Source organism: Rhinolophus sinicus, linkage group LG06 (assembly GCF_036562045.2).
Source record: "Rhinolophus sinicus isolate RSC01 linkage group LG06, ASM3656204v1, whole genome shotgun sequence".
Classification (NCBI taxonomy): domain Eukaryota; kingdom Metazoa; phylum Chordata; class Mammalia; order Chiroptera; family Rhinolophidae; genus Rhinolophus; species Rhinolophus sinicus.
In genome coordinates, this window is record NC_133756.1 from 116063395 (window position 1) to 116079588 (window position 16194).

The 16194-nt window shown below is 41.8% G+C and overlaps 1 protein-coding gene and 1 pseudogene across 1 annotated transcript in view; one reads left to right on the top strand and one right to left on the bottom strand.

Annotated features, from left to right (window-relative positions):
* The window catches only part of GAB2 (GRB2 associated binding protein 2), a 182633-nt gene that overhangs the window by 88739 nt on the left and 77700 nt on the right, over nucleotides 1-16194 (top strand). The gene's annotated exons all lie outside the window — the stretch shown is intronic.
* LOC109444803 (large ribosomal subunit protein eL15) lies at nucleotides 4638-5334 on the bottom strand (annotated as a pseudogene).

Below are 16194 nucleotides of genomic sequence, written 5' to 3' on the forward strand. Positions count from 1 at the left end.
GCACGAAGGATTCCTACCCCGTAGGTCCACAGTCAGGAATGAGAGACTGCGTGTTAATCACTCCGAGCAGGCCTAACAATCATTGCACCTCTAGAATATTCCCCTTCCCTTACCAGTGTGGGAGGCTGCCATGTTAGATTGTGTCTTTATCTTTTCCAGACTCACAAAGGCTAGTCATGGCTCTCCTTCCAGGCCTTCTCTTTTTATAACCATTTTACATTCTCTTTTCCTCTGTGTCTCTCTGCTCTAATGTACGTAATCTTCCGTCTGAATAGAATATAAATATTTAATCTTCCCTATTCCTAACATTTTATCTGTACTTACTCTCTAGCCGATCCTCTCTTGGTAGTCTGTGCTGTCAGATTAGAGGCACGCTTGTAGGTAGGGAGTAGCCCTGTGTTAACCCTCTGGGACTGTCTTCCTTTACAACAGCCTGTGCGACTAAGTGCTAATTAGTCACTGCTCTTGGGATCAAACTTGTATCAAAGCTGTTGCCAGGAGCTCCTCTTACACGAATACCAGAGAAGCCTGCTGAAGGGCAGTCAGTCCGTCCAGAGCATAGCGGTAGACACCTAGTATGTACTCGTGACAAAACACCTGACAGCATCTGGAAATAATTTCACAATTTAAGAAGACTTTTTTTCCTGCAAATGGAGTACTCTTGAAAAGTTGTCCAAAAACTAAAGTTCAGTTAAAACCTATATGCACAGTGTGATCAAAAAATATGGTGAATGTTCACATTTTAAAAAAATACATTACAGTAAAAGACACATTGCCGTTAATCCCCCTCAAAATACTTTCCCTCATTCCAGGCACATTTATGCCATCATTCTTGCCACTTTCTGAAGCAGTTCTGGAAGTCCTCTTTCATGACTGTCTTTAGTTGTACTGCCGTGGCTGCCTCGATGTCCTGAATCAATTCAAAATGTTTTCCTTTCATGGTCATTTTGACTTTGGGGAAGAGCCAGAAGTCGCAAGGTGCCAGATCCAGTGAATACGGTGGATGAGGACACACCGTAATGTTTTTATTTGACAGAAATTGCTGTACCAGAAGTGATGTGTGACAGGGGGCATTGTCATGTTAGAGGATGATTTATGGCACACTTTAAAACACACCTTCTCTCAAGTGTAGCTCACACCCGACTGACAGCAGCGAACAAGTTGAAACTTGTCACACTCTGTTACTAAGGTTCGATGCCCTACTTCCCGTGTTGAAGATCCCTGCCTTTCCGTTGGATGGCACTCTGCAGCAGCATTCACCGTGGTTTTTAATCACACCTTATCTATGCTTCTCCCTCCTCCAGTATAATGTTTAAAAAAACAAGAGGTATTAGAGGAAATGCAGTGTAATCTGTGCTGTATCTCCTCATTACAGCATCAGTTCTTCAAACAGTAAACACATATTATACTAGGCCGCAGACACTGCTGTGGGCTGGGAGTAGAAAGGTCTGAGCCATGCTTACTGCCGTCAAGGAGCTTACAATCTACAAGCAAGAGATAAGTTAGCCAACAAGTATAACACAAAATGGTAAGTGCAAATAGTAACAGAGGTAAGCGGTGGGTATAGTGATTTCCATTAGCCCAGGATTATGGGAAGGCATCCCGGAAGGAGTGATCTGGGAAAACTCTCTTCCCCTTGTTTCCTCTCTCACAGCACTTAGTGCTGTGCTAAGCTCAATAAATCCTTGATGCAAGGGTGATCCTCTCCACTCCCATTGCCTCAGTTACCATCCCTGTATGCAATGACTTCTAAGTCTCTGTCACCAGCCTGTGTGCATTTTGAGGACCAAATCCTTCACCCACAGTTCAGCTGCGCAAGGATGTCTTTAAGACCGTCCATTTCTAAATGTCTAAAACCGAACTCATTATCCATCATGCACCTTCTACTAAAATTCCTCGTGCTCCAGGAAACCTGCAGGAGCAGATGTCACAGTTCACTCAAGCCGGAAGTCTAGAAGTCATTCTTCTCTGGGGCATCCCTCACATTCCAACAGTCACTAAGAAGTTGATTCTAGCTATTCAATCTCTTTTCCATTACCTTCTCTTTCCCTCCACTGCCTCACTATGGTCTAAGCCACCACCATTCCTCACTGGGACGTGCCTAATCCTACTCTTGCTCTTCTCCAACTTTTCACGTAGCAGCCAGAGTATTCTTTCCAGAATACAAAGCCAGCCAGAGCACTTCCCCTTTAAAAATTCTAGTGTTTTCTGTTGTCCTTAGAATGAAGTCCAAATTCCTTAAGTTCTTTGCACTGGCTTTTTCTGACCCCTTCAATAAGGATAACCCATTCCCCTGGCACACCGTGTTTCCCTTTATCCTAATATCGATCATGCTCTATTGTAATTGTTTGTTTCTTATTGGCATCTCTACTAGATACTAGGCTCTGAGATCCAGGCCACGTCTGTATTGTTTACTCCCCTGGCACAGTGCCTGGTACACAGTAGACTACTGAATGTGTAAATGAGTTCATTATTTTAAATAAATTTTTAAATAATTTGCTATCCTATAAAGTGAATAGACGTCCTCTAATGTAACTCATTGGTAAGTCTGATTAGTCACATAGTAAAATTTCTTACAGGTTGTATATACAGGTGAGAGATTCCAGTTTCTGTCACTTTATCTGGTGCTGTCCAGAGCCATAGAGACCAACTTTACAAAGTCTAAGGGAAAGTTAGAGGGGGAGGCAGGGATTAAAACAAACTAAAGAACTGAAACTTCACTGCCTCTTTTTCCTTCTAGTGCTATAATATGTAGCTTCATGCGTATATCATTTTCATTCCTTTAGTCAATTGTTGGATAAAAGAGGATGAACGTTTCTAAGGCTCTTAAAATGCTGCCAAATTGTTTTCCAAAGGCATGATAACAACAAACAGCTTTGAACAATGGACAGGGATGCCTGTTTAATCACACTCTTACCACCCCTAGGAAATGCCAATTAAACTCTTTTTTTTGCTAGTTTAATAGAGGGAGGAAAATGGTCTTCCCCATCCCTTTTAGTTCATGTTTGGTCTTTTTGGTCTGATTCTTCATGCCTCGTCCTCCTGAAGGAGCATTCTGCCCCTGAAAGACTAGCTCAGAGGTGGTGGGGCTCACCACCTCACGGCCTCTGGCCACAGCATCTACGCAATTCCATTGCGGGGAGGGGCAGCGATGGAGGGAAAACATAACACAAACCATGCCATTGTTAGGGGATGAGGTCGCTGGGATAATGCTGGGAGAAAGGATGAAAAGAACGATTCTCCATTCTCGATTGTTGTGATTTCCAAGGATGAGCCAACAGCTCCAGCACGGGAAGGGATGGGTCTTCACTGCAGCCAGATGCTCTTTTTTCCAGCGCTGCCTTCCATTATTTCTGGTGAGAAGGGGTGGGGGTGGGGTGGGGGGTTGCCTTGCAGCTGAAACAGATTAACTTTTATGCCAGTTTCCTCCCTTTGAGTGATTGCCCTGGACCTGGGGACATTCAGAATTAGTCAGAAACTGTTCAGAAATAAGAACGTGGTTCAAGGTCCACAGTGTATAAGAGCCAAGCTTCTGGAGTTTGTGCACCATTCCTGCCTTTATCTGTGGGAGCTTCTTTCCTTTCCCACCGCTACTGCCTTGGTTCAAGCCCTCATCCTGTTTTGTCTGGGCTATGGCAATAGCTTCCTGTTTCCTTTAATCTATCCTCTTGTATGTTCTTGCCAGAGTGATATTTCCACCACGCACGTTTGGATCTTGTCACTCCCCAGTTTCAACTGTCAGGGGTTCCCTGCTGCCTGTAGGATGAAATCCAAGCTCCTTTTCCCAGCTTTTTGGGCATGTTGCAATCAGATCCCAAACTGCTTTTCCAGACAGGCCTCCACCTCTGTCTGGTCTGTGCCCTGACTAGTGCGTTCATTCCGAGTAAGGTGCTCCTTCCGCCAGCTTGCCCTTCTGCCTCTCTTCTGCCTGATTAACTCCTTCTAATCTCTCACATCCCTTCTCTAAAAGCAGGACCCCCTCAATTATCACCTCTTTGATGGATTTTTCCTGGATTTCCCCTAGCAGTCACATCTACACACAGATTGGGATTTCTGTGTTTGTTTCCCCCAAATCAGGAATTATCACCTTCCTTTTGTATATCTGTATTTGTGAATCCCCAGCCCCTACCACAATATTTATATAATAAATGCTCAAAAATGTTTCCTTTCCTTCCTTTCTGATAGCCTATTCTTAATCTATTTAATCCTCAATGTGTTCTTATTTTTAGAGCTGAAAGGGAATGTAATGTATTTTAATCTTTTTTTTTTTTCCAATGGTTAACAAAATCAAAGCTCAGTGAGGGAAGGAATTCCCCCTCCGATGCACAGCTAGCTGGATTTAATGGCAGAGCTGGAGAACCTGTTTGGGACTGAATTCCTTAGGTAACTTGAAAGGAACCTTGACATACAGAATTGCATCAGGGAGAGAGGAAGGAACTAAGGTTCTTTGCCAAGTTTTTGGCTAGATGCTTTATACTATATGTTACCTTATTTTTATTTTTGGAAACATTCCATTTTTAAAAATTGTAGTAAAATATACATAACATAAAATTTACTATCTTGACCTTTTTTTTTTTAAGCAGACATGACTGTTCTAAAGTGTTTATTAGGTAAGAATTTTACAAACATTACTCATATTAGCTGTAACGGTGGAGCTGGAGGGTGCTGCACGGCAAGAACCACCAATAGTATGGTTCTGTGTGGTGGAACTTGTGGCCCTTTCCAAGGCCACGGCTCTTGTGGCCTGCGGATGTCAGCCCTCACATCTCCCTGTGCGTGTGGACTGGTTTGGTGATCCTTTGGGTGTCAGGATTCCATCTGACAGCTTTATGGAACGGATCAATGAGGATAACCTCAAAGAATTTGTCCGCAGAATCTTCACCAACCCAGTAAGAATTCAGGACTCTCAGAGCCCCACAGTGGCGTCCAGCTCGCTCCTCAGCAACAGACTGAAAGCTTCCAGCAAACTTTAGCTGGTTAACCCATGATGGACAGGCTTGCCGTAGGTCGCACCCTTAGGAACTGGGCATTTGTGGCTACAAATCCGATATATGACATAACCTTGCTTGGCCTTGTAGCCCCGCCTACGAGCTTTATAGAGCCTGATGGCTTAGGGGGCCTTGTGGAGCGCAGGGAGCTGGTGGTACTGCCAGCAGTGCACCCTGAGAAGAAACCGCATTGCAGCGGACTGCTTCTTCCTCCATAGCTCCTGGATGGACTTGTACGTGCCCATCGTGGCTTACCTGATGGTGTGGCAAGAGGCAAAGGGCTGTCTTGATCATCTTTAAGTGTACAGTTTAGAGGTGTTAAGTACATTCACATTGTTGTGCAACAATCCCCACCATGCATCTCCAGATCTCTTTTCATCTTATAAAACTGAAACTCTGTACCCATTAAACAATAACTCCCTGTTCCCTCACCCTCCAGCCCCCGGCCACCACCATTCTACTTTCTATGTTGATAAGTTTGACTACGTTAGGTACCTCAGATAAGTTGAATCATATAGGATTTGTCTTTTTTGCGATTAGCTTATTCCACTAAGTATTAAGTCCTCAAGGTTCATCGATGTGGTTGCATGTGTCAGAGTTTCCTTCCTGTTAAAGGCTGAATAATATTCCATTGTGTGTATATACTGCATTTTGTTTCTCCATTCATCCATTAATGGACACTGCATTGCTTCCACATTTTGGCTATTTTGAATAATTCTGCTGTGTACATTGGTGTACAAGTGTCTGTTTGAGACTCTGTTTTCAAATCTTTTTGCTGTATCGCCAGAAGTGGAATTGCTGGGTCACATGTTAATTCTACTTGTAATTTTTTGAGGAATCATGAAACTGTTTTCTATAGCAGTGGTACCATTTTACATCCTCGCTAACAGTGCACAAGGGTTCCAGTTTCTCCATATCCTTGACAACACTTGTTATTTCCTTTTTCCTGATAGTAGCCATCGTAACAGATGTGAGGTGGTATCTCGTTGTGGTTTTCATTTGCATTTCCCTGATGGTTAGTGAAAGTGAGCATATTTTCCTGTGCTTATTGAACATTTGTATATCTTCTTTGCAGAAATGTCTATTCAAGTCTTTTCCCCAATTTTTAATTATGTTTTTCTTTTTTGTTGTTGTTGAGTTTTGGGAGCTCTTTGTATGTACTGGATGTTAATCCCTTATATATATATGATTTGCAAATATTTTCTCCTATTCCCTGGGTTGTCTTTTCACTTCGATGATTATGTCCTATGATTCACAAAAGTTTTGAATTTTGATATAATCTAATTTATCTATTTTTTCTTTTGTTACTTGGGCTTTTGGTGTTAAATCCAAGAAATCATTGCCAAATCCAAAGCAATGAAGCTTTTCCTCTATGTTTTCTTCTAATAGTTGTATAGTTTGGGATCTTCCATTTAAGTCTTTGATTCATTTTTAATTTTTGTATATGGTATGAAGATCTAGCTTCATTCTTTTGCATGTGGATATCCAGTTTTCCCAGAACCATTTGTTGAAAAGATAGATGTTCCCTCATTTTATATGCATGATAATCCTGGGGTGTGTTATAACTGTCTTATGGATGAGAAAACAGAAGTTGAAATATCCCTGAGGACACCCTAAAGGCCCCTTCTTAAAGGTGGCAGGCCAAAGGCATAAAAGAAAGGAAAAACGGACCATTTATAATGTAAGGTGAGAAAAAGAAAGGAATGGAGAAAGGGGGAAAAAAATAATTGTGTGGGCAGCTTGCCCTGAGCAGAACTTTGAAGTGTGTTTAGCGTTCCCTGGAGAGCCCTTCTCCGTCTGCACTTTTATTCTGCTTCCTCTTCTGACTATGCTTCTCCGACTCTCTCAAGGTAGCTCCTTTAGTTTGCTCTCTTTTGAAATTCTTAGAAGAGGGTCATTTAAAGCTTTAACACAATCTGTCCCCAACCTGTTTCCTCGGCCTTATGTGTGACACTCCCTTCCTCCCACTATAAGCCTATACTTGAGCTGTGTTTGTTCTCACTGCTCCAGGAATGAGCCCTGTCTTGACACTTACTCTGCCTTTAGTGCACGACTGTCTTTCTCCAAGGCCTCCTGAGGGTGGGGGGCACATATTCATTTCTGTGTCTCTGTGGCATATGGCACAATGCCAGTTACAGAAATGGGTGCTCAGCAAATGTGTTGAAAAGGCGACTAGACAGTTTTTGTTCATCTGCAATGATGAATGCATAATCATTATTATTATACTCATATTAACATCATATATTCATCATGATGATGAAAGCACGGTCATTCAGCAAGTGCAATGTCGTCCTACTTTCAGGGATTAAAGAAAGTCCTGTGACATGGTCTGTGCCCCCCAGCGATTGCAGTCTAGGTGGGAGAGGACAAGACACTTTTACATACTTTACACTTTACTAATTCTTTATTACATGTAGTCCTTGCAACATTCATGAATGGCAGGGAGGACTGGCTTTATCATCATTTCACTACTAGGATACTAAAGCACAGCAGGGTTGAGGGATTTGGCCGAGGTCATGCAGCTAGAGGATCGAGATGGGACTGGAACCCAGCTGACTGACTTCAGGCAAGATGCTTAACCACTGTAAGCGACTCCAGTGTGCAAATGCTGGCTATTAATACTTGTCTTGGTAGCTGGTGTTTCTGTCCCTGTTTTAACACACTGTGTATTGCTTGGGAAAACAGGCTTGCAAGTACCGTCACGATGATTTTGCCTTGGGTTGTTGGGAATACTAACGGCCACTCTTGCTGAGTCCTATGTAAAGCACCTCATGTGATTGCTGTCTGACTCAGGCGCTCAGTGAATAGTTCCTTTACTTCCCCTCCTGGCGTGGTGCTTTTATGGGTGCATTACATGGGATTTGATACTTCTAAGTCCACAGGCTAAGGAATAATCCAGTTAGGAATGGGGCACAGAACTCATACTTTCCAGACTGTGAGTTCTTCTCAGTTACTCAGCCGTCTTCCCTGTGTTCTTGTCACATTTTCTGTGGTCGGTGGATTTACAGTGGTAGGATCACGGAGGCATAGGAGAAGCTAATCTGTACTGATGTCTTCCTTTCGGTTTATAGAGGCCCCAGGGCACTTGTGTGATAAATGGCGCCATATAAATTAAAATGAAATGAAGGGTCTCTTCAGTGTTTCTTGAATTCAGTTTATTATCCGTGGTAATTTGCACCTAGAGGCTTGTGTTGTTATTTGTTGTAGTGACTGCGGCAGTCATGAGCCCGCCCCCAGCATAGTTTGGCATGTGCCCCATAGACAGTTGATTTGCATTTGGCAGGATGCCATGGTGTGCGCTGAACAAATGAATCAGTCTATTTGGGGGTTGGTGACACTGAATCATAGCGAGGCTGTGAGTCTTGCTCATGATCCCCAATGATCCCGCGATGGCGGAATACCAGAGAGTTCTTATTCTGTTTCTAACTGGATTGTTCCTTACTCTGTAGAGTGTCGAGTCCCATGTAATGCACACAGCCTGGGAAGGGAAGTAAACGAACCACGCACTCAGCACCTGAGTCAGACAGAATCGCATGAGGTACTTCAATAGGCCTCACATGTAAAGCAGGAATGGCTCTTATATTCCCAGCAACCTAGGGCTCTGATCCAGCCTCAGAACTATCTGCTTCATTGGAGTACGGAACGATTTATTTACCCGGCAGTGCATTCCTCCACATCACTTGAAGTACTGAAAAAGACAATCTTCAGATTGGTCCCAAAGCCAACCCACTCAACAAAGCTTGGATACATCTGATTCTCATATGACAACCTTTTAACGTAATTAGAGCAGGTGATTCTTTCTTCATGAGTCTCAGAGAGATCATGGAACTTTCCCAGGATCACACAATAAATAGCAGACTGAGCTTTGAAGCCAGGTTTTCTAATAGACCAGCACTCAGAGATTCTCTAATTCTAAGATTCAACATAAAATAATGCAATACCTAACCATGTCTTATTTTCAGTTCCTGTTTCTACCACCCGTGTTGAGAGTCTTAATACTTCAGACCTAGAAAGGTGCCAAAATTCCTAGCTGAGAGGTGAAGGCGGGTCTGAGGAAGCCTTGGTTAACAGAGGAAGCCTTGGTTAGCAAGAGATACTCAGGAGACAGTCACAAGTCCTTGCTTTGCCACTTCATAGCTTTGCATCTACAGTTAAGTTACTAAGCTGCTTTGTGCCCCTGTGTCATGCAGGATCTGTGGTGCTCCCCGCACAAGAACGCAGGACATGGTGAGGCCAAAAAGGAACACCCATGGAGCCACAGATAGGGGAGTCATACCACTATAGTCTCGCTGGTGGCTGGGTTGGAGACATAGGAAGCAGGAGCCACACTATCCGCAACCTGCCGTCTGCCTCTCTGCCAACCAACCAACGTAGCCACGGCAGTTATATCAGTGGCTAATGGCTAATCGGTAACAGCTGATGGCCAACTAGTCACTCTAATGGCCATCTACTACCCGAGCCAGCACCTTTCCACATGAGGCTCAGAGCCTGGAAACTGCTCTCTGGGACTCTGTCCCCACACGCTGTTTTCTTCATCTTTAAACTGGGACAGTTACAATAATAGCAACTACTCATAGCATGGTTATAAGGATGAAAGCAGTTAATATATGTGAAGTGCTTAGTTCAGTGCCTGGCACAGAATGAATGTATTTAGTTGTTCTTACGGTAAACACCACACAGCATGGAAAAACCCCAAAATAATCTCCCTCTTGCTTTCCCCATGCTTTCTTCTTGAAGAATTATAGGGAAATAATCTATGCTTTCTCCTCCCCGTCCCCTCCATCCCACCCCCACCCCCACCTTCCTCCACAGGACAGCCTGGCTTGGACTTACAGTAAACACTAGGGGGCATTCTGTTGATTAAGGCATTCATTTGGTTCCGGCATTGTATATAATGGTCTGCAGTGTGGCATAGACATGCAAAGGAATTGTTTCCAAGCCTAGAATTGGGAGGGAGGTTGGTTTTCTTAGTCATTTGCAGCAAGGCATGAAGCTGATTGCTGTCAATAGATCCAGCACTGGGCAGCATCATTCGTGCGATAAAATCGTGCTGGTAGCACTCTCCTGTGCCTGTGTCCTTGTGTCCTCCAGCCCATCTCAGGGTCTCACGTGTCTGTCTCTGCATTAACTGGCCGACTGAGCTTCCTAATAGGCACTTCTCTCAGGACCCGCCAGCCCCGTCTGATGGCCATCTGGCCCTAAGTCCAATGGCCTCAGGCTTTCGAAGGTGTCTAGCTACTCTGGCAAACTAATTGCATTTGAGGTATTTGTAGAAAGAATTAATGAATAAACAAATGTATTGAGGCAATGTTAAGGCAATGTAATAAGCTGTACCAAGTCACCAACGCCTACTGCCTGGCCCAGGGCCTGGCACAAAACAGTGGTTCAATGGAGATTTTTTGAATAAATTATTACTTTTGGTGTAACATATTTACTATCCTAACCATGTGTCTGAAGCCTTCGAATGCTTCCTCCTTTGTTAATATCAAATATGAACTCTCCTACCTCTTTAATAGAATTTTATGGGAAAGTTTATATATATAATATATATATATAGAACTATACATTATATTGTATGTAATATATAGTTATATGTATAAATATATTTTTATATATAAATATAGATTTATATAGGTATATATTTATATATTTTATTATATAATTTATATAATTTATTATATAAATTTATATTATTTATGTAATATATTATATACATATATAAATATATGTTATATATAAATATATAATTATATACATAATTTTTCATAGTCTCTATTTAGGGAAAGAAAAAAAATAACCTTTCACTTCTGAGTCTCACAAACAACCTTGCCAGGATTATCATATTCATTTTAGAGTTGAAGAAACTGATTAAAACTTAGGTGACATGAGAGATCCCAAGTTCATGAAGTTTGTAAGTAGCAAAACTGACCCAAAAACGTACTTTCAGCTATTACATTATTTCTGTTGCGTTATGTCATACAGGCCGATGTGTATTTCATTTAGTGGTGTTCATGTCTTAACCTCCCCACTAGAATGGAAACCCTTTTAACCTAAGAGCTGGTTCATCCTGCTGCTTATGCTTCCCACATAAAAACAAGAGTTTGAAAGTAAATTGCCTCGTTTAACAAGGTTCTTCGATGCCAGAATCAAAGGGGTGGCCAATGGCAGAACTTCCTACAAAATCAGTGTCAAGAAAACAACAAAAGTTGTAAGGGGAAGACAAGTGAAACTTTTCCCCCTGTATAGAGCTCCCTCGTGGGCCTTCGTCACTGTAGGACTGGAGGGCACAGCCCTGCCGTCCACTTTCTGATGGTTTGTGCCACGGAGAACAGCCTTCCCCTTCCCGCATCTAAAGCCACAGGCCTAACTCACAGCACAGACTCAAGCGCAGAGATGGGAACACTGCAAGTCCTGAGACTCATCACTATTAATATCTGGGTTTCTATTAATACTGTCTTTTCACTGTGAGCTAATTTAAATCTTCTGTTCTCTAAGCTATTCTTAACCACACATTCTTGGGCCTGGGCCTGGTTCCCAATTACAAATCATAACTCTCCATTTTGGGTTTGTTTTTCTGTTTGTTTGTTTTTTAATGTAGAAAAGCAATTTATTCCATTATAAGCGCTTAAACAGTTAGTCATGGAGAATAACAGGCCTGCTGGTGAAACAGGTCACCCAAAATAGAGATGGGATCAAACTAGTGGTCAAGGTGGACGTTTTGGTTTCTGTACTTGCAGAAATAATAGGATTCTCAGAGGGGAGGGGGTTCTGTTGGAGTTTGGGGTGGGTCAGTGTTTTGTTATGCAAGATTGTCGCCTGCATTGTTTGAGGTTAGTATTTCTGTCCCTGCTGTTCCCCAATCATTGTGACAACTTACCCCCCACCACGGGCACTTCCAGTACCCCAGAGTGTGGGCAGGACAACCACTGGTTGAAAGCCTGTCTCTGCCACGTTGATCCCCACTGGCTCGAGTACCTGTCCAAGTTGGAATTAGGAATGGGAATGTTACTCTCTACATCTTGGAAAAAGAAGGTTTTCCAGCTTCTCCAGAGCTCCCATCTTTGCAGAAAAACAAATTAGGGCTCTGAAATAAGATCTCCTTGGGAATTAGGCTGCTGAGAACAACTGAATAGCATTGTTATTCTGTCAAGACAGGTTTAACCACGAGATTTTATTCTCATAAAATTACATGAGGGCTGGGGATGGGGGATACGGGGAATGGGGAGTGACTGTTAATGAGTAAATGAGTGTGGGGTTTCTTTTTGGTTGGTGAAAATATTCTAGAATTAGGTAGTGATGATGGTTGCACAACATTGTAAATATGCTAAAAGCCACTGAATTGTAAACTTTAAAGAGTGAATTTTATGGTATGAGAATCATATTAATTTAAAAAAAAATTGTATGTGTCTGTTGTTCTTAGTATTCTCCTTGCCTGTCATCCATTTTCCCAAGCTTGAAACTTAAAAAATCTTACAGTCACTTCTGACTTTTTCCTTTCCCTCAGTTTCTAATAGGTCACTGAGAGCTAACTTCTAAGTAATTCTGATGTCCCCTTTTTTCCTCTGTGTCCCTACCACTTATGACCGTACTCAAGCCCTCTTCCTTTGCCTGCATGATCGTGACCAGCTCTTAATTTCTCTCTCTGTCTCCAGACTCTGCCCACTCTCATCATCCTCCCAGGAATCTTCCAATTTTGTCTTCAACATTTTATTGTGAAATATAATACACATACAAAAAATTATATCACATCCAGTTCAGTAAAGGAAACACCCATGTTGCTACCACCCAGGTCAAAAAATCAAAAGCATTTCAGAAACCCCTGTATGTCCCTTCCCAATCGTATCCTTCTTACTCCATTCTGTCCCTCTTCCAAGTACAGTGACTTTTGTAGTCATCGCTTCCTTGCTTTTGTTTGTAGCTTTCCCTTGAGTGTGCACATCTTTAAACAACACTTATTTTTGTCTAGTTTTCAACTTTATATACAAGAAATCACATTTTCAGCTTTGCTTTCTTCTTTCAACTTCATGTTTGTGAGATTCATGCATGTTGTGTATAGTTCAGTTATATTTTCTTCAAACCTGGGTCTGATCTGGTTTCTTCCAATCACCTAGGTGGTGAGTCCATGCTCCTTGGTGTGGCAGCACTGAAGGCTTTCCATCCTTTTCCATAATCACACCAAACAACTCACTATCTCCAGAAGATGCCTTGTGTTTCTGTTCATCCTTGTGCCTAAAACCTGAACTCTCTTCCTACCCTTTCATCCTGACATATTCTTTGACTCCCTTCTCAAGGTACAATAAGTCAGTCTTTTTCCTGTGTTCCATAACTCTTTATGCCCTTCCCATTTTCTAACATAATTTTGTACTAGGATAACAGATAACAGTTATTGAGCATGTACCATGAGCCAGGTGCTAAGACTGAATTGGTACTAAGTAGGTGCTCAATCAATCTTACTTTCTTCCCCACTTTCCATAGTGGATATTCAATCCTGTAGTTGAATTCTTTGGGGATGACAGCATCCCACCTTTAAAGCAGCAGTATAAGGGATTGTGAGTTACTTGATCTACTCTGGAGCATCTTTCCACACCTTTCCACACCTGATGGTCAAATTTCTGGCCAATGTGAGCAATCTGTCAGGTATCGGGAACTACCAAGAGGCTTTTGTGCCAGCGAGGAATGTCGTCATCTGTTTATACTTTGTTTAACATTTAACTTCAAAACAGAAAAATAATTTTTATTGCGCATTTAAATATTGGTTTCAGATTTAAATTCTCTTAATATAACTGCAGCCACAAATTTTATTTGGCTGGTTCTCTCGAATACTTCAAAAACCTCAAATAGGAGAGAAGACATTTACAAATATAATGATTACAAATCTTATCTGTATACTTATTCCTAATTTTATTGTAAAACATTAGCACCTTAGGTTTTATTAATTTCTTCATTATTTCGGTACTTATTTGCATAATCTCCTTGCATGAAACAAAATGTTTATTTTGATATCTTCCCAAGATTTAAGTTATAGATTTGACTTTCCCATGGAAATAACCTTTCCCAGGTAAAAAAACGAGGGAATAATGTAACGAAAACAGAAGGTAAAAGGAACACCTTCTCAAATTGGCAAGGTTCTGGCACCTTGTTATAAACTAATTGAGCCTTGGTCGGGGCACGTCTTGGCTGCTTTCTCGGGTGTTTCAGACCCCTGCCCTGGTGCTGAGGCTGACCTTCCTTGATATAGATGAACTCCACACATTCAGTTCATGCCTTTCGCATAGGTTTTCCTTTCTTATAATCTAGCTTCTTCCCGTGAAAGGAGGAGCGTTTTAGTCCCTCACTTGGCCAAGGTTATAAAACACTGTCCAGGTGTTATGATATAGTGACCTGAATGTTTTTCAGAACTTAGGCCTGATGTCATTATAATTAGTCATGCGTGGAGGGCAGTGGTTCTCCACAGGTGGTTCCAGGACCAGTGGCATCAACGTCTTCTGGAAAGTTGCTGGAAATGCAGATTCTCAGACCCTCTAAATCAGAAACCCTGGGGAAGGGGCCCAGCACTCTGCATTGCATGCCCTCTGGAGAACTGTGATGCGTGCTCGAGTTTGAGAACACCGCTAGGAAGAAGGTGAAGGAATAGGAGCACAGGCAGTGTGGTCTCCTCTGCAAGCTGACGTATCACCTGAGAACATACTGTTGAACCCGCGTTCCCCTTGGTCCGTGTACATGACCACCAGTGCTTTCTCACTGTTAGACCCCCCTCGTGTTAGCTATTATGTGTGACTGCCAGTCCTGTTCAGTCCTTCCTGTTCTTTGTGTAATTTCTGCTTGGTCCTGGTCTCCTCACTCATAGGTCCCTGTGTTGATTCTTTCTCTACTTATACAGATAGAAACAGGTAAACATCTATATACTTTATATCGAATATATTGCTTTAATAGAAGAAAGGAGGTATCAGCCAAACTAACTTGTAACTGCAATTATATTAAGAGAATTTAAACAAACCTGAAACTAATATTTAAATAAGACTCCCCTTCCTATTAAAATCATAAAATTACCAAACAAAACCTATCTATTTATTTCTTTTTAAGGAGGGCGCAGCTCACAGTGGCCATAGGGGGATCGAACCAGCAACCTCGGTGTTATCAGCACCACGCTCTAACTAACTGAGCTAATCGGCTACCCCTAGTCACTTTTATTTTAAATTTAAAAACTTTTGTATACTTTTTTCCTTGGAATGTTATGAACTCATTTTCACAGGCTCCATGTACTTTTAAACTTAAAATGTTACAATGTGGCCATTGGGAACCCCTTTAAACCTAATCCGTTTGACTTTCAGCAGTCCTTGACAGTTCTCTGTATATTTTTAAAGCACCCTTGCTTTTGTTATTGAGTAAACAGCACATTCAGACCTTTCCAATATTTTTTTTTAACTCCACGGTGTGGTCCACGGCTGTGGAATCAGCTCCCACCCACAGAGTTCTGATTCCTTTGGCGGAGAATAATGCTAAGGATGCACCCCCACGACTGCAGGTGCACAAGAGAAGGTGGTGCTTTGCCCGGGGCCACTCGTCGTGACTGAGTTGAAAAGTGAATTTTGCCAAACTTACGAGTTTATATATTGGTGCCGTGCCTAGTTTAGAGTATGTAGTTTTATTGACCACAGAGATGCTCTCCTACATAGATATCAGGAAGTATTTTTAGTGACCTGCTATGCTCTCTGACACTGAGTTATGCCCAAATACAGGGGTGATGAGACACATGTTCAAAACAATTAGAAGATAAAGTTTATATTAATGCACACACATTTTTAAAAGATACGTTCTGTGCCTTCGTTTTTCCTGTCTATCACAATGTTAGCTACACGAAATTTGTTCCATTTCACAGATGAAGAAACTAAGGCTCACAGAGGTTAAGTGACTCTTTTGGGTCACATCACCAGTAAGTGATACCTGGAATTTGAACCCACATCTTCAGATTCAAAATCCTGTTTATTTTCTACTGTACCATGTATATTTTCTGTCTCTGCTTTCAAGAAGCTTATAGCATACTTGTGCGTCTGAAATAATATAAATAACATCATGATGGAACTTGGAGCTATAAACTAAGGACTGTTTACAAATGAAATCTCTACTTATAATCTTTTTGGAGATAATTTCTAATCATTTTTGACTCTACATTGATAGTTTTAGAAAGTGTTTAGGCTTGAATTTG